Source organism: Neoarius graeffei, chromosome 2 (assembly GCF_027579695.1).
Source record: "Neoarius graeffei isolate fNeoGra1 chromosome 2, fNeoGra1.pri, whole genome shotgun sequence".
Taxonomy (NCBI): domain Eukaryota; kingdom Metazoa; phylum Chordata; class Actinopteri; order Siluriformes; family Ariidae; genus Neoarius; species Neoarius graeffei.
Genome location: NC_083570.1, coordinates 422,422 through 437,500, shown reverse-complemented (window position 1 = coordinate 437,500; position 15,079 = coordinate 422,422). Strand labels below are relative to the sequence as shown.

The 15,079-nt window shown below is 44.0% G+C and overlaps 1 protein-coding gene across 3 annotated transcripts in view; it reads right to left on the bottom strand.

Annotated features, from left to right (window-relative positions):
* lama4 (laminin, alpha 4) overlaps positions 1-14,874 on the bottom strand; it is a 44,678-nt gene extending 29,804 nt beyond the window's left edge. Inside the window, exon 1 of one of the 3 annotated variants that reach the window (XM_060913498.1) lies at positions 14,722-14,874. The gene's annotated coding sequence lies outside the window, so the exon portion shown is untranslated. Of the gene's footprint in view, positions 1-14,397; positions 14,402-14,721 lie in introns of those variants that run through there. The other 2 variants (XM_060913499.1, XM_060913500.1) reach the window with 2 other exon arrangements.
* Between the last annotated feature and the right edge of the window lie 205 nt (positions 14,875-15,079).

Here is a 15,079-nt window from a genome sequence, read left to right as displayed (position 1 = left end):
TTGTGAACCCTTTAGAATTTTCTATATTTCTGCATAAATATGATCCAAAACATCATCAGATTTTCACACAAGTCCTAAAAGTAGATAAAGAGAACCCAGTTAAACAAATGAGACAAAAATATTATACTTGGTCATTTATTTATTGAGGAAGAACACCGAGGCGTTCCCAGGCCAGCCGAGAGACGTAGTCCCTCCAGCGTGTCCTGGGTCTTCCCCGGGGCCTCCTCCCGGTGGGACATGCCTGGAACACCTCCCCAGGGATGCGTCCAGGAGGCATCCGAAAAAGATGCCCGAGCCACCTCAGCTGATTCCTCTCGATGTGACTGTTAAATTCTCACCCTGTCTCTAAGGGAGCGGCCAGCCACCCTGCGAAGGAAACTCATTTCGGCCGCTTGTATCTGCGATCTTGTTCTTTCGGTCATTACCCAAAGCTCATGACCATAGGTGAGAATCGGAACGTAGATCGACCGGTAAATCGAGAGCTTCGCCTTTTGGCTCAGCTCCTTCTTCACCACGACGGACCGGTAAAGCGACCGCATCACTGCAGAGGCCGCACCGATCCGCCTGTTCATCTCACGCTCCATCCTTCCCTCACTCATGAACAAGATCCTGAGATACTTAAACTCCTCCACTTGAGGCAGGACTTCTCCACCAACCTGAACAGGGCGAGCCACCCTTTTCCAGTCGAGAACCATGGCCTCGGACTTGGAGGTGCTGATTCTCATCCCAGCCGCTTCACACTCAACTGCAAACCGCCCCAGTGCATGCTGGAGGTCCTGGTTTGAAGAAGCCAACAGGACAACATCATCCACAAAAAAGCAGAGATGAAATCCTGTGGTTCCCAAACAGGACTCCCTCCGGCCCCTGGCTGCACCTAGAAATTCTGTCCATAAAAATTATGAACAGAACCGGTGACAAAGGGCAGCCCTGCCAGAGTCCAACATGCACTGGGAACAGGTCTGACTTACTGCCGGCAATGCGAACCAGACTCCTGCTCCGTTCGTACAGGGACTGGACAGCCCTTAGCAAAGAGCCCCGAACCCCATACTCCCGAAGCACCCCCCACAGAATACCAGGAGGGACACAGTCAAATGCCTTCTCCAGATCCACAAAGCACATGTGGACTGGTTGGGCAAACTCCCATGAACCCTCGATCACCCTATGAAGGGTACAGAGCTGGTCCAGTGTTCCACGACCAGGACGAAAACCGCATTGTTCCTTCTGGATCCGAGATTCGACTATTGGCTGAATTCTCCTCTCCAGTACCCTGGAGTAAACCTTCCCAGGGAGGCTGAGAAGTGTGATTCCCCTATAATTGGTGCACACTCTCCAGTCCCCTTTCTTAAAAAGAGGGACCACCACCCCAGTCTGCCACTCCAGAGGCACTGTCCCCAACCGCTACGCAATGCTGCAGAGGCGTGTCAGCCAAGACAGCCCCACAACATCCAGAGACTTGAGATACTCAGGGCAGATCTCATCCACTCCTGGTGCTTTGCCACCGAGGAGCTTGCAAACCACCTCAGTGACTTCGGCTTGGGTAATGGACGAGTCCACCTCTGAGTCATCAGCCTCCGCTTCCTCAATGGAAGACGTGACGGTGGGATTGAGGAGATCCTTGAAGTATTCCTTCCACCGCCTGACAATATCCCCAGTCGAGGTCAACAGCTCCCCACCCGCACTGTAAACAGTGTTGGCAGAGTACTGCTTCCCCCTCCTGAGGCGCCGGACGGTTTGCCAGAATTTCTTCGAGGCTGACCGATAGTCCTCCTCCATGGCCTCACCAAACTCCTCCCAGTTCCGAGTTTTTGCCTCCGCAACTGCCCGAGCTGCAGCATGCCTGGCCTACCGATACCCGTCAGCTGCCTCAGGAGTCCCGGAGGCCAACATGGCCCAACAGGACTCCTTCTTCAGCTTGACGGCATCCCTTACTTCCAGTGTCCACCACCGGGTTCGGGGATTGCCACCACGACAGGGACCGGAGACCTTGCGGCCACAGCTCCGAACAGCCGCATTGACAATGGAGGCAGAGAACACGGTCCACTCAGACTCAATGTCCCCTGCCTCCCTTGGAGTTGGGAGAAGCTCTCCCGGAGGTGGGAGTTAAAGACCTCCCTGACAGAGTGCTCGGCCAGACGTTCCCAGCAGACCCTCACCATACGTTTGGGCCTGCCAGGTCTGTCCGGCTTCCTCCTCTGCCAGCAGATCCAACTCACCACTAGGTGGTGATCAGTTGACAGCTCAGCCCCTCTCTTCACCCAAGTGTCCAAGACATAGGGCCGGAGATCAGATGAAACAACAACAAAGTCAATCATCGACCTCCAACCTAAGGTGTCCTGGTGCCACGTGCACTTATGGACACCCCTATGCTCAAACATGGTGTTCGTTATGGACAAACCATGACTAGCACAGAAGTCCAATAACAAAACACCACTCGGGTTCAGATCAGGGAGGCCGTTCCTCCCAATCACGCCCCTCCAGGTGTCACTGTCGTCGCCCACATAAGCGTTGAAGTCCCTCAGTAGAACAATGGAGTCCCCAGTCTGAGCACCTCTCAGTACCTCTCCCAGGTACTCCAAGAAGGCCGAATACTCTATACTGCTATTTGGCCCGTAGGCACAAACAATAGCAAGAGCCCTCTCCCCGACCCGAAGGTGCAGAGAGGCAACCCTCTCGTTCACTGGGGTAAACTCCAACACATGGCGGCTGAGCTGTGGAGCTATAAACAAGCCCACACCAGCCTGACACTGCTCAACGTGGGCGACTCCAGAGAAGTAGAGAGTCCAGCCCCTCTCGAGGAGCTGGGTTCCAGAGCCCAAGCTGTGCGTGGAGGTGAGCCCGACTATCTCTAGCCGGTACCTCTCAACCTCCCGCACAAGCTCAGGCTCTTTCCCCCCCAGCAAAGTAACATTCCATGTCCCAACAGCTAGCCGCTGTGTTCAGGGATCAGGTCATCAAGGCCCCTGCCTTCGACTGCTGCCCAATCCACACTGCACCGGCCCCCTACTACTACCACCTCTGTGGGTGGTGAACCCACAGGAGAGATTGTGTACAGATGGAGGAAATTCAAGACCATTGTTACCCTCCCCAAGAGTGGTCGACCAACAAAGATCACTCCAAGAGCAAGGCGTGTAATAGTCGGCAAAGTCACAAAGGACCCCAGGGTAACTTCTAAGCAACTGCAGGCCTCTCTCATATTGGCCAATGTTAATGTTCATGAATCCACCATCAGGAGAACACTGAACAACAATGGTGTGCATGGCACGGTTGCAAGGAGAAAGCCACTGCTCTCCAAAAAGAACATTGCTGCTCATCTGTAGTTTGCAAAAGATCACATGGACAAGTCAGAAGGCTATTGGAAAAATGTTTTGTGGACGGATGAGACCAAAATAGAACTTTTTGGTTCAAATGAGAAGCGTTATGTTTGGAGAAAGGAAAACGCTGCATTCCAGCATAAGAACCTTATCCCATCTGTGAAACATGGTGGTGGTAGTATCATGGTTTGGGCCTGTTTTGCTGCATCTGGGCCAGGATGGCTTGCCATCATTGATGGAACAATAAATTCTGAATTATACCAGCGAATTCTAAAGGAAAATGTCAGGACATCTGTCCATGAACTGAATCTCAAGAGAAGGTGGGTCATGCAGCAAGACAACGACCCTAAGCACACAAGTCGTTCTACCAAAGAATGGTTAAAGAAGAATAAAGTGAATGTTTTGGAATGGCCAAGTCAAAGTCCTGACCTTAATCCAATGGAAATGTTGTGGAAGGACCTGAAGCGAGCAGTTCATGTGAGGAAACCCACCAACATCCCAGAGTTGAAGCTGTTCTGTACGGAGGAACGGGCTAAAATTCCTCCAAGCCGGTGTGCAGGACTGATCAACAGTTACCGCAAACGTTTAGTTGCAGTTATTGCTGCACAAGGGGGTCACACCAGATACTGAAAGCAAAGGGTCACATACTTTTGCCACTCACAGATATGTAATATTGGATCATTTTCCTCAATAAATAAATGACCAAGTATAATATTTTTGTCTCATTTGTTTAACTGGGTTCTCTTTATCTACTTTTAGGACTTGTGTGAAAATCTGATGATGTTTTAGGTCATATTTATGCAGAAATATAGAAAATTCTAAAGGGTTCACAAACTTTCAAGCACCACTGTATTCCATCAGAGAGCACTTTTCAGATGAAAAAAGAAAGCATAATGAAGGCTGCTGGGTTTTGGTGTAAAATGAAGAAGTGAGTGTGACAGTCAAAGTGTCCAGAAGAACTGTGGCTGGTTCTGTAAGATGCTCAGGAAAACCTACAGATCATTTCTGCATAAAACTGACCTCACTGGACCTGAGACGGAGATTTATATTTTTAAACCAAAGGGTCATCTCACACCAAATACTGACTCTGTTTCATTTATTATGGCTCACTGATTACCGTTTATAGTATTTTTTTTGAATGTTGAAACATTTCATTTCATTACTTTTAAGGCATTTTTGCTCTACAGCATTTCTTTCCATGGGCCTCAGACTTTTACGCAGGACTGTAAATTCTGGGTTCAGTGTCGTCAGTTCTGTAGTTTAACAGTTGTGTGTTTGTACTTTGTGTTATAACGGTTCATGACTTCATGATATTGTACTTCATAAAGTCAACACACAATACGACTCTGTTCCTGCACTCTGAGAACACTCTGTCTCACATCATCAAATGAGCATTTGTGCTGCTCACACACACACACACACACACACACACACACACACACACACACACACACACACACACACAGAACTGTGATGCATTTTTTCCACACTGTATTGGGTGTGTGAACAGTGCAGCAGCTGTGAGGTGAGAAATGAGGACAACTTTCTTCACTGATTTTCACACACACTTCTTACTAGTGTTACTACTGACCTCTATAACCTCACACACACACACACACACACATACACACACACACTCATTCATGCCGAGAGACAACTTATCAAAGCCAGTCCACCCACTGGCCTGTTTTTGGGAGTTGGGAGGAAACCAGAGAACCAGAGGAACCCCACAGGAACACAGGGAGAACATACACAATCATCAAGCCCTTTAACTTCATAATAAATTCTGTTGAACCCCATAAACACAGATTTATAGTCCAGGTGTTTAGCAGACTCTCTTATCCAGAGCAACGTACAACAAGTTCAACAATTTTTACTGAACCTGCATTTCTTTAAAGTGGGAGGAAACCCACACACACACGAGGAGAACATGCAAACTCCACACAGAGAGACCCCCATCAGCCATGAGGTTCAAACCCAGAACCTGATGTGTGTAAATGTGAGATGGATATCCAGTAGAAATGAAAACAGAAGTGTCTGATTATTTATTTCTCCTCCCCTGAGTGTGTAATTCATCAGGAACACACACACACAGCTGTTGTAGCTAGACTTCCTGTCTCAGGAGTCAGACAGGATTGAGCAGCTGAGTCTCAGACTCTTCGTGAAACACACACACACACACACACACACACTGAAATCTTTAAAGGAATAGAAAATGTAAAGTAAATCCATGCACAGGTTGGTGGCTTGTAATATTGAGAGCCCGTAAGAAAAGTTTCAGGCATGTTTGACCATTTATAAGAAAGTTGTGAGTGTTTTTGTATCGCTGCTCTAATGCCACCAGGACGCTGCCATGTTGCCCGTTGGAAGGGCGATGCGTGACGTCATTTGGGCGCAAGGCTGAGTGTATACTTCAGTACTGAAGGGGCAAAGCCAAAGGGCTACTAAGGTGACAGTGTTGATTTTTTCACTAAACATCTGAAATAGTGTATTAATGAGCTGCAGCCCTGACTTACGGAAAAACCTGAACTCTTTACCTGTAAAACGAGGCTGAAGCTGTGTGTTATTCTACTCGTTAGCATGCTTAGCAAGCTCTCGACTCATTCATGAAAAACTTCCTCATCAAGACGTCCCCAGGCTCGCCTACCGTAATTACCGTAGTAGATAGTCCAACAAGATGCACTTGTACGGAAAAAGGCGGAAATATTGCCAGAAACCCCTGAGCTGCTGGTACGGTCTGGATTTCTCATCTCATCTCATTATCTCTAGCCGCTTTATCCTGTTCTACAGGGTCACAGGCAGGCGGGCTGGAGCCTATCCCAGCTGACTACGGGTGAAAGGCGGGGTTCACCCTGGACAAGTCGCCAGGTCATCACAGGGCTGACACATAGACACAGACAACCATTCACACTCACATTCACACCTACGCTCAATTTAGAGTCACCAGTTAACCTAACCTGCATGTCTTTGGACTGTGGGGGAAACCGGAGCACCCGGAGGAAACCCACGCGGACACGGGGAGAACATGCAAACTCCGCACAGAAAGGCCCTCGCCGGCCCCGGGGCTCGAACCCAGGACCTTCTTGCTGTGAGGCGACAGCGCTAACCACTACACCACCGTGCCGCCCACGGTCTGGATTTATTTGGTAAAATTTCTACATGTAAAAGATACAGTATAAATAGCACCGAGGACAACACAAAGTATAAAATACACTTTTTTCCCAATGTGGTCCTCTTGATAACCGCAGGAAATCAATAAAATATAAGAGACAATAATAAATTGACAAAATTGTATGAACAATGATGAAAAAGTCATAAACAAAATATATGCTAACTGTAATTATCACAGAGTCCAACTAGATTACAGAAATAGCACCAAAATTATTAAAAATCAGTTATAGACACATCATAAAACTGGGTTTGGAATTTACTCCATAAAAATTGCTTCACCTGTTTCATAAAATGATCGCGTGTTTGACTCGGCTGCAGTGATGGAGGTCGGCTATTCCACAAACACATTCCTGTAAACCTAAAAGAACTCCGAATGGTTTCCGTAAAGTGTGACGTCACTTACAACCACGGGCAATTGCTCTAAGACAACGAGGGAGGCTCAGCCTCCTCTAAAAATTCTGGATCTGAAACAGCAATGTTATAAGTTATAACATTGCTATTTCAGATCCAGAATCATAGAAATATATGTGCTCAACCCACTACAGTGCGAAATCATTCCGTTATAACTTTCCCCAGTTCGCCTAATGTGCGCGTGAGTTTTTCCCCCTCGTGACAGCGCGATGCAGCCCAGCCTCAGTGCACTTCAATGGCATTTGGGAGCTATGCGCTTTTCAATCTCAAAATGCAAGACGGTTATTGGACAAATACTGCAAAAACGCCCGCCCACGGACTCCCAGCCTCACAGTGGGAGGGACATGGCAAAGCTTTCCGCGAGGAGACTGGTGATTGGTGAAAGCGGCCGGATATTTTCTTTGATTGACAGCTCGTTTCAACTATAGACAGGCAGCGGTGAATTTCAGTTCAGTCCCATGCGGATTTGCAAGTGCTGTGGTGTATTGTAAGAGATCAGCTTACATTTCGATTTCATTCATTACATATGCTTTCTACCAGCTTTTTTAGTTTGTATATATTTTCACTGTAAATATAGTGTAAATATAGTGTTGTCAAGTTTGCTATCTTAGTTCCAGAAATTTTGTTTATTTGAGTGACTGAACTTGAACTTGAGGGGGCTAGTCAGCTAGCGAGTAAGCTGCACACGGATGCCAAGCATTGCTGATTTAATTTTGTTGAAGCCATTTGCCAGTCTTCCTTTCGAGGAAAAAATTAAAATTAAAGAGCAGGGTAGACCAACGCCTCAAATTGACTTGGTGAAAAAGGTAGGGAATAATACTCGTTCCTTTCAGCTCTCCTGGTACGAGAAAGTGAATTGGCTAACAGCAAGTGACCCACATCAACAACAGTAAATAGGCTACTTTAGTAATATGTCATGGATGGACCAAAAATATAGAATCTATTTAAAATGTTTATGCTGAGTATATTATATTGGAATATATATTTCTCTGGATATGAATTAAACACAGCTACAATTTGGAAAACATTTTTAAACAAAAACACAGCCGAGAACATTTCACACTACAGACCTGGATTAAAAGTGAAGGGTTATCAAAATTGTCAATAAAACATTTCTCAGTCAAAATAAGTAAAATATAGGGAAAGTGTCATTGAATGAAATGTGTGGCCCCCAGCTCTATGTTTGGCTCCCCAAGGTCAGTGCTTGTGCCTATTCCAGAACACTCTGCTGTTACTGCTGAGGTTCCTCACAAAGAGCTGCTTTCAATAATGATCAATTTTTAAACAACATGCCACAATTTTAAAATATAAAATGTTAAAATATACCCCCCCCCCAACACCACCATCATGTATATTGGACAGTAGGCTAATGGGCCAAAAGAACCTGTTATTTCACAGTTTGTGACCCTGCCAACAATCAGCCAGATCAGAGGCAAGAGTATGGGCAAAATTGATGTGTTTTTTCTTTTTTCTTTTAAAATCTGGAAATATCGTAACTGACCAGCCTCCCCTGTTTGAAAGACTACCAGCCGCCACTGCTTACAACACACGGCCATATTCGACAAAATGGACCACACAGTATATAAAAATCATCTCTAACTCTAAAAACAAGAAAGCTGCTAAAACTTTTCATTTGTGCTCATTATTTAATGTCTTTATTTGAAAACTCCCCCTGGCTCTTGGTTTGTTGTTTGCGTGTGTATTAATAACTGTATTTGCATTTTGTTGCTGTTATTTTCAATAAAGTTAAAAAAAGGCAAGGAAAGGGGGGAACAACCTGGAGTATATTTTAAAATAGGAACACACTTTCCCTCGATTATAAACATAAACATATCTGAAAGCGAAATAAATAAAGACAAAATGTACCACAGCACCAGCGACATTTCTTCACTGATTTCCTCGAGTATTTTGGACAATGACATGAATAACGATGATTATCATGATGAACAAGCATTACCGTATCAATTAGTTACACACACGTGAACAATATTTATAGAGCTGATTTAGTTCGTCATTACCGAGGCTTTTCTGACAAACACTGAATCAAAGCAAGACACCCAACAAACATCAAGCTGCTTAGCTTCATCAGCAGTTATTACTTTTATGCCCAAAGGAACTCAAAATAACAAATCACGCTTAATAAAAACTTAGGGAAGCCATAAAAAGTGTTTTCTTACCCTTTGAACTTCTCTTTTGCGGACTACTGACCGTGTTGTCTCGTTTGTCTTGTCCGCTTTTTGGCTGAAGATTGTGGGAACCGCATCTGGACTCGGTGCTGGCGTGTACGGTATTCCTAATGCCGAGGCATCCGAGTTGTTCGAGTGAAACAATTTTCTTCAAAATGTTCCGAGCACACGAGCTGCGTAAAGCAGTGTTTGTTTCCCCTCTTTCTGTGTTGTCGTGGGGGTTGGACTGTCTACTATGGTAATTACGGTAGGCGAGCCTGGGGACGTCTTGATGAAGTTTTTCATGAATGAGTCGAGAGCATGCTAAGCGTGCTAACGAGTGCTTATGCTGCCAGGAACATGGAAAAACTCACGCACTTGCCTCTTCAACAGATTTCAGTCAGTCAGATTGAATACAGGTCTGTTTGTAGGTTGTCTAGTGAGGTTACAGTCCGCAGAATGAGGCGTCACGGCAGCACGACTTGTACCGGGGATAGAAATATGAAAAGTTACCTCCCTGCATTCAGCATACCTGTCAACCCTCCCGTTTTTCCCGGGAAATCCCTTATTTTGACTTATTTCCCACTGTCTTCCCATTTTTTTATTTTCCCGAAAATATCCCGTATTTTCACATTATATAAACGTCCCGTATTTTCACAATATAAAAAAAGTCGGTAGGTCCAGAATTCATGACGCGCCTCTGACAGGAGTTTACAGCAGGAAGTCGGGCCATCAATTCACGCCCCGCCCTCTCAGGCATCAGTAATTACATAACTACGTCCGGAGGCGAGGCTGAACAAGTGATTAGGTCCAGTGTTGCCAGATTGGGCTGTTTCCCGCCCAAGTTGGGTGGTTTCCCGCGCATTTTGGCAGGTTTTGAACATATTTTGGGCTGGAAAACGTCAGCAGTATCTGGCAACACTGATTAGGTCTGAGGTGAAGATGGCGATGCTAATAGCTAAGAAAAACATTAGCCTCTCTTTCTTTGATGATTTCATCAAGTGCGTGGCTGGAATGTTCCCAGACTCTTCCATCGCAAAGAAATTTTCCATGGGGAAAACGAAAGCCTCCCAAATAATCAAAGGTAAGCAACACATGTTTACATTAAGTATGTCCTGGCTAAGACCTCATAAATAGCCTAGTGTCAACTAATTGGTGTATTAACTGTTTTATCCACTCATTGTCTATTTTATTTTCTATCTGAAACTTACCCATTTTAAATCACTCTTGGTTTAATATCTTATATTACTCTTTATTACTCTATCTATCTAGCGTTCCGAGGCCATGACTATAGTAAAACCATAATAAATTGCAATGGAATTGAATTTATTGACGGGTTATATAATGACCTTTCTTATTTTAACATAAGATCCGTATTTTAGCCCTTAATTTGGGAAATAACTGGTACCACTGAAAGCAAATAAAAATAAATGTATAGTTTATTCACAAATGCACTCTATAAACCATAAGCATATTGAGTTTGGGTCTTGGCTATCACCAACATGCACCAGAGTACAGGAAATCACAAATACTAGATAGAAAATTGCCCCCCATTCAACTACACACCCACTTTTGGTGAAGGGTATGACTTTCCCAAATTTTCCCTTATTTTGAGTTAAAAATCTGAGAAATATCCCTTTTTTTCAAACCTCAAAGTTGCCAGGTATGGCATTCAGTCACATAGGAGTAGATCAGCTGTTCACTCTTCCCTCGCTGTTTATCAGCGACATCAGTATTATCTTTCCCCCTCCTCTTTTCTGTTAGAGAAATGGAATTTAAATTTTTTTCATATAAACATTTAATGAAATAATCTCCAGCTAGGGGCAGCTTCAAATCTTACTCACTATGCGGAGCTTCCGTGTCTTGCACCCAAATGACGTCAGAGCACTGCCGGAAACGATCGGGGGGATTTTTCTGATTGGTTAAAATATTTTCAATGCCGACCTCCATGAAATCGTCCATTCTGCATAGAAACTGACTTTCAGAGATGTGTGAGCTCCTTATTTTCAATTATTCACATGAATCGTTCGTTTATATCATATTCTATCTTCATAACTGTATTTTAAAAATGGGTTTTCTTTTCTTTTAAATTGAAATAAGTTCCTGACAGGTTATTGTCATGACAAAGCGGTAAAACAATCACCACATGACTGAAATGTGATTGGCTGATTGCAGTAGCTGCAGTGAGTCTGAAGCTCTTTGTACGCAGATATTCTGTAAAACTGGAGTAAAGAAGCGTCTCAGTGTTCCGGCTTTACTGATTTACACTGAACCAAATAAATCCGGCATGAAGCTGCTCCAGTGTGTGTGTGTGTGTGTGTGTTTATACTGTGAGCCGTCGTTCAGCAGCCAGAGGTGTGACGTGTCACAGAGGAGCATCAGTGTCTAGTGTGACGTATCCACACGTGGGAAATACAAACACCGTGATCACACCGGCGCTGCTTTAAACACCATGGCGGTGAACTGAGCGTTGAAGTGATTTTGTTATCCGTCACATTTATACCCCTCTATACACACCAGCAGAGAAACTGAGCATCATATGGTCATGTGATCACTTCTGCTAAATAATTCATCTTTAAAGAAGCAACAGCTTCAATATATACCGTATAACACAATGGTGTCCTTCAGCTGAGCGGCTTTTCAGAAAACTGCACTCACACACGGAGAGAGAGAGAGAGAGAGAGAGAGAGAGAGAGAGAGAGAGGAGTGGATGGACAGACTCATGTGAGGATCGTGTTTGTGGATCAGAAATGTGTTGGAGGAGAAAGTGAAGAGAAAAAGGAAGTGATGTGAGACAGAAAGACTCAAGGATCTTAGACACCATAGATGGAGATGTTTGAGTTCGTGCTCCTCTCAGAAAGAAGAAAGTCAGTGTTAAAGTGCCACACCCCGTCCCACCATGCCGCCTGTCCCTTTTACACACACACTGATTCTGCCTCTGTTACTACCAGTCACTCAGCTCAGAGAAGGAACAAAACACACACACACACCGTTCCACATTAAGACACTATATACAGAACACAAGGCGGAGTGAAGGAGTCAGAGTCCCGCCTGTAATAGGCTGTGGGAAAGGAGCTAGAGAAACACTGAAACTCTGAAATACTGAAAGGCTGAGAGGCTGATATGCTGCGATGTGCTGAAACTCTAAAACCCTGAAACACTGACAATAAAACATTGAAAAATTCAAATACTGAAATGCTGACACACTGAAATACTGAAACAGTAAAATACTGAAACACTGAAACAGTAAAAATACTGACACACTAAAATACTGACACACTGAAATAGTAAAACACTGAATACTGAAGTACTGAAACAGTGAAATACTGAAATGCTGAAACAGTAAAATACTAAAATGCTGAAATACTGAAACAGTGAAATACTGAAACACTGAAACAGTAAAAATACTGACACACTGAAATACTGAAACAGTAAAATACTGAAATACTGAAATAGTAAAAATACTGACACACTGAAATACTGATGCACTGAAATACTGACACACTGAAATACTGAAATAGTAAAATACTGGAATACTGAAACACTGAAATACTGAAACACTGAAGCAGTAAAAATACTGACACACTGAAATACTGACACACCGAAATACTGAAACAGTAAAACACTGAAACACTGAAACAGTAAAAATACTGACACTCAGAAATACTGAAACAGTAAAATACTGAAATACTGAAACATTGACACACTGAAATGCTGAAACACTAAAACACTGAAAGACTGACACATTGACACACTGAAATACTGAAACACTGAAATATTGAAAGACTGACACATTGACACATTGAAATACTGAAACAGTAAAATACTGAAATACTGAAACACTGAAACAGTAAAAATACTGAAATACTGAAACAGTGAAACAGTAAAAATACTGACACACAAACACTGAAAGAGTAAAATACTGAAATACTGAAAGAGTAAAATACTGAAGTACTGAAACACTAAAACACTTAATACTGAAGTACTGAAACAGTGAAATACAGAAATGCTGAAACAGTAAAAAACTGAAATGCTGAAATACTGAAACACTAAAACACTGAAATACTGAAACATTGAAATGTTTAAATACTGAAATTTCAAAACCCTGAAATACTGAAGTGCTGAAAATAACAAAATAATGAAATATTGAAACACTGAGGTGCTGAAGCAGCTTGATTAATTATTACACAGAGATTCCTGTGAGTGTGTGAATGTGTTGTGGTAAATGAGGTGCAGTGGAACTGTAATTCATTGCTGTGGTAAATGTGTGTGTTACAGCAGCTGAACTATCAGCAGGTTTGATTCCCACTGAACTCTGTTTACCTCATGAAGTCAGGAAGTACACACATAACTGTACATTTTATTTAAATCCCTCTGGTAGTGTAATGCAGAAGGACTGTAACAGGATGTAATGTGTGTGTGTGTGTGTGTGTGTGTGTGTGTGTGTGTGTGTGTGTGTGTGTGTAAAAGCCTGAACAGCTGGATGCAGTACAGCAGGAATTTCCAGAGTACAGGATCGTGGGAAACTGGAGAGATTTGGGGTTTGAGTCATCAGGGTCTCAAGGAAGCTTCTACAGTCAGGAAGTTTGTGTGTGTGTGTGTGTGTGTGTGTGTGTGTGTGTGTTTAACTATATCCATCATTTTAGAACTGTGTGTGAGTGTGTGTTCAGTTTATTCCTATATCTGTATACAACATTGATGGAGCTGAGTACTGCATCGCTAACACACTGGGTAATTAGCCACAACGCTCACAGTCAGATAAACACAACGCTAACAGTCAGATAAACACAACGCTCTCAGTCAGATAAACACAACGCTCACAGTCAGCTAAACACAACGCTCACAGTCAGATAAACACAACGCTAATGATGACGATAACCACAAAATGAACAGCTAGTACTACAACACAAACAGCTCGCTGCTGAGTTAGTCAGAGTGCTGAGATGAGAAATCTGTTAGTTATCAAGGCAGTGTGTCTCTGACACACACACACACACACACACACACACACACACACACACACACACACACACACACACGCGCGCGGTGTTTACTTTAGCATACAGAGCTTCAGCTCTAAGGTCACTGACTTCTATATACTGACAGAGATGGAGAGAGAGACAGATAGAGAAAGAGAGAGAGACAGATAGAGAAAGAAACAGATGGAGAGAAAGTTTTCCAAATAGACAGATAGAGAGACAGACAGATGGTTTTGATGGTGTAGAGGAACCTGCATTGTTCTGAACAGCACACTGCAGAAATGAATTGTAGATGTGTGCAAGCACGCACACACACACACACACACACACACACACACACACACACACACACACACACACAGTGTAGACACACACACACACACACACACACACACACACACACACACACACACACAGACTCACAGTGTAGACACACACACACACACACACACACACACACACACACAGACTCACAGTGTAGACACACACACACACACACACACACACACACACACACAGACTCACAGTGTAGACACACACACACACACACACACACACACACACACACACACACAGACTCACAGTGTAGACACACACACACACACACACACAGACTCACAGTGTAGACACACACACACACACACACACACACACACACACACACACACACACACACAGACTCACAGTGTAGACGGGTTCCTGTTGGGCGAACAGTACAGAGAACACGCTGGAGAACACCACGAGGAGAACCACAGAGGACATGTCTCTCCCTCTGTACATCTGTCTGTCTGTGTTAGTGTGTGTGTGTGAGACCCTGTCTTTCTCTCTCTCTCTCTCTCTGATCCTCAGTATTTCTGTTTCCACACTCATTTACTCCCTCACTCCCTCTCTGCAAGCCCAGCCCAAGTTCTGTAAAATAAACTCACACACACACACACACACAGAGCCAGGAGTTAAATCACATACAGATGGGAACACAGGGTGAGACAGAAAGCAAGAGAGAGACAGAGAGAAAAAGCAAAGATGAGTAAAAAGGGAGAGG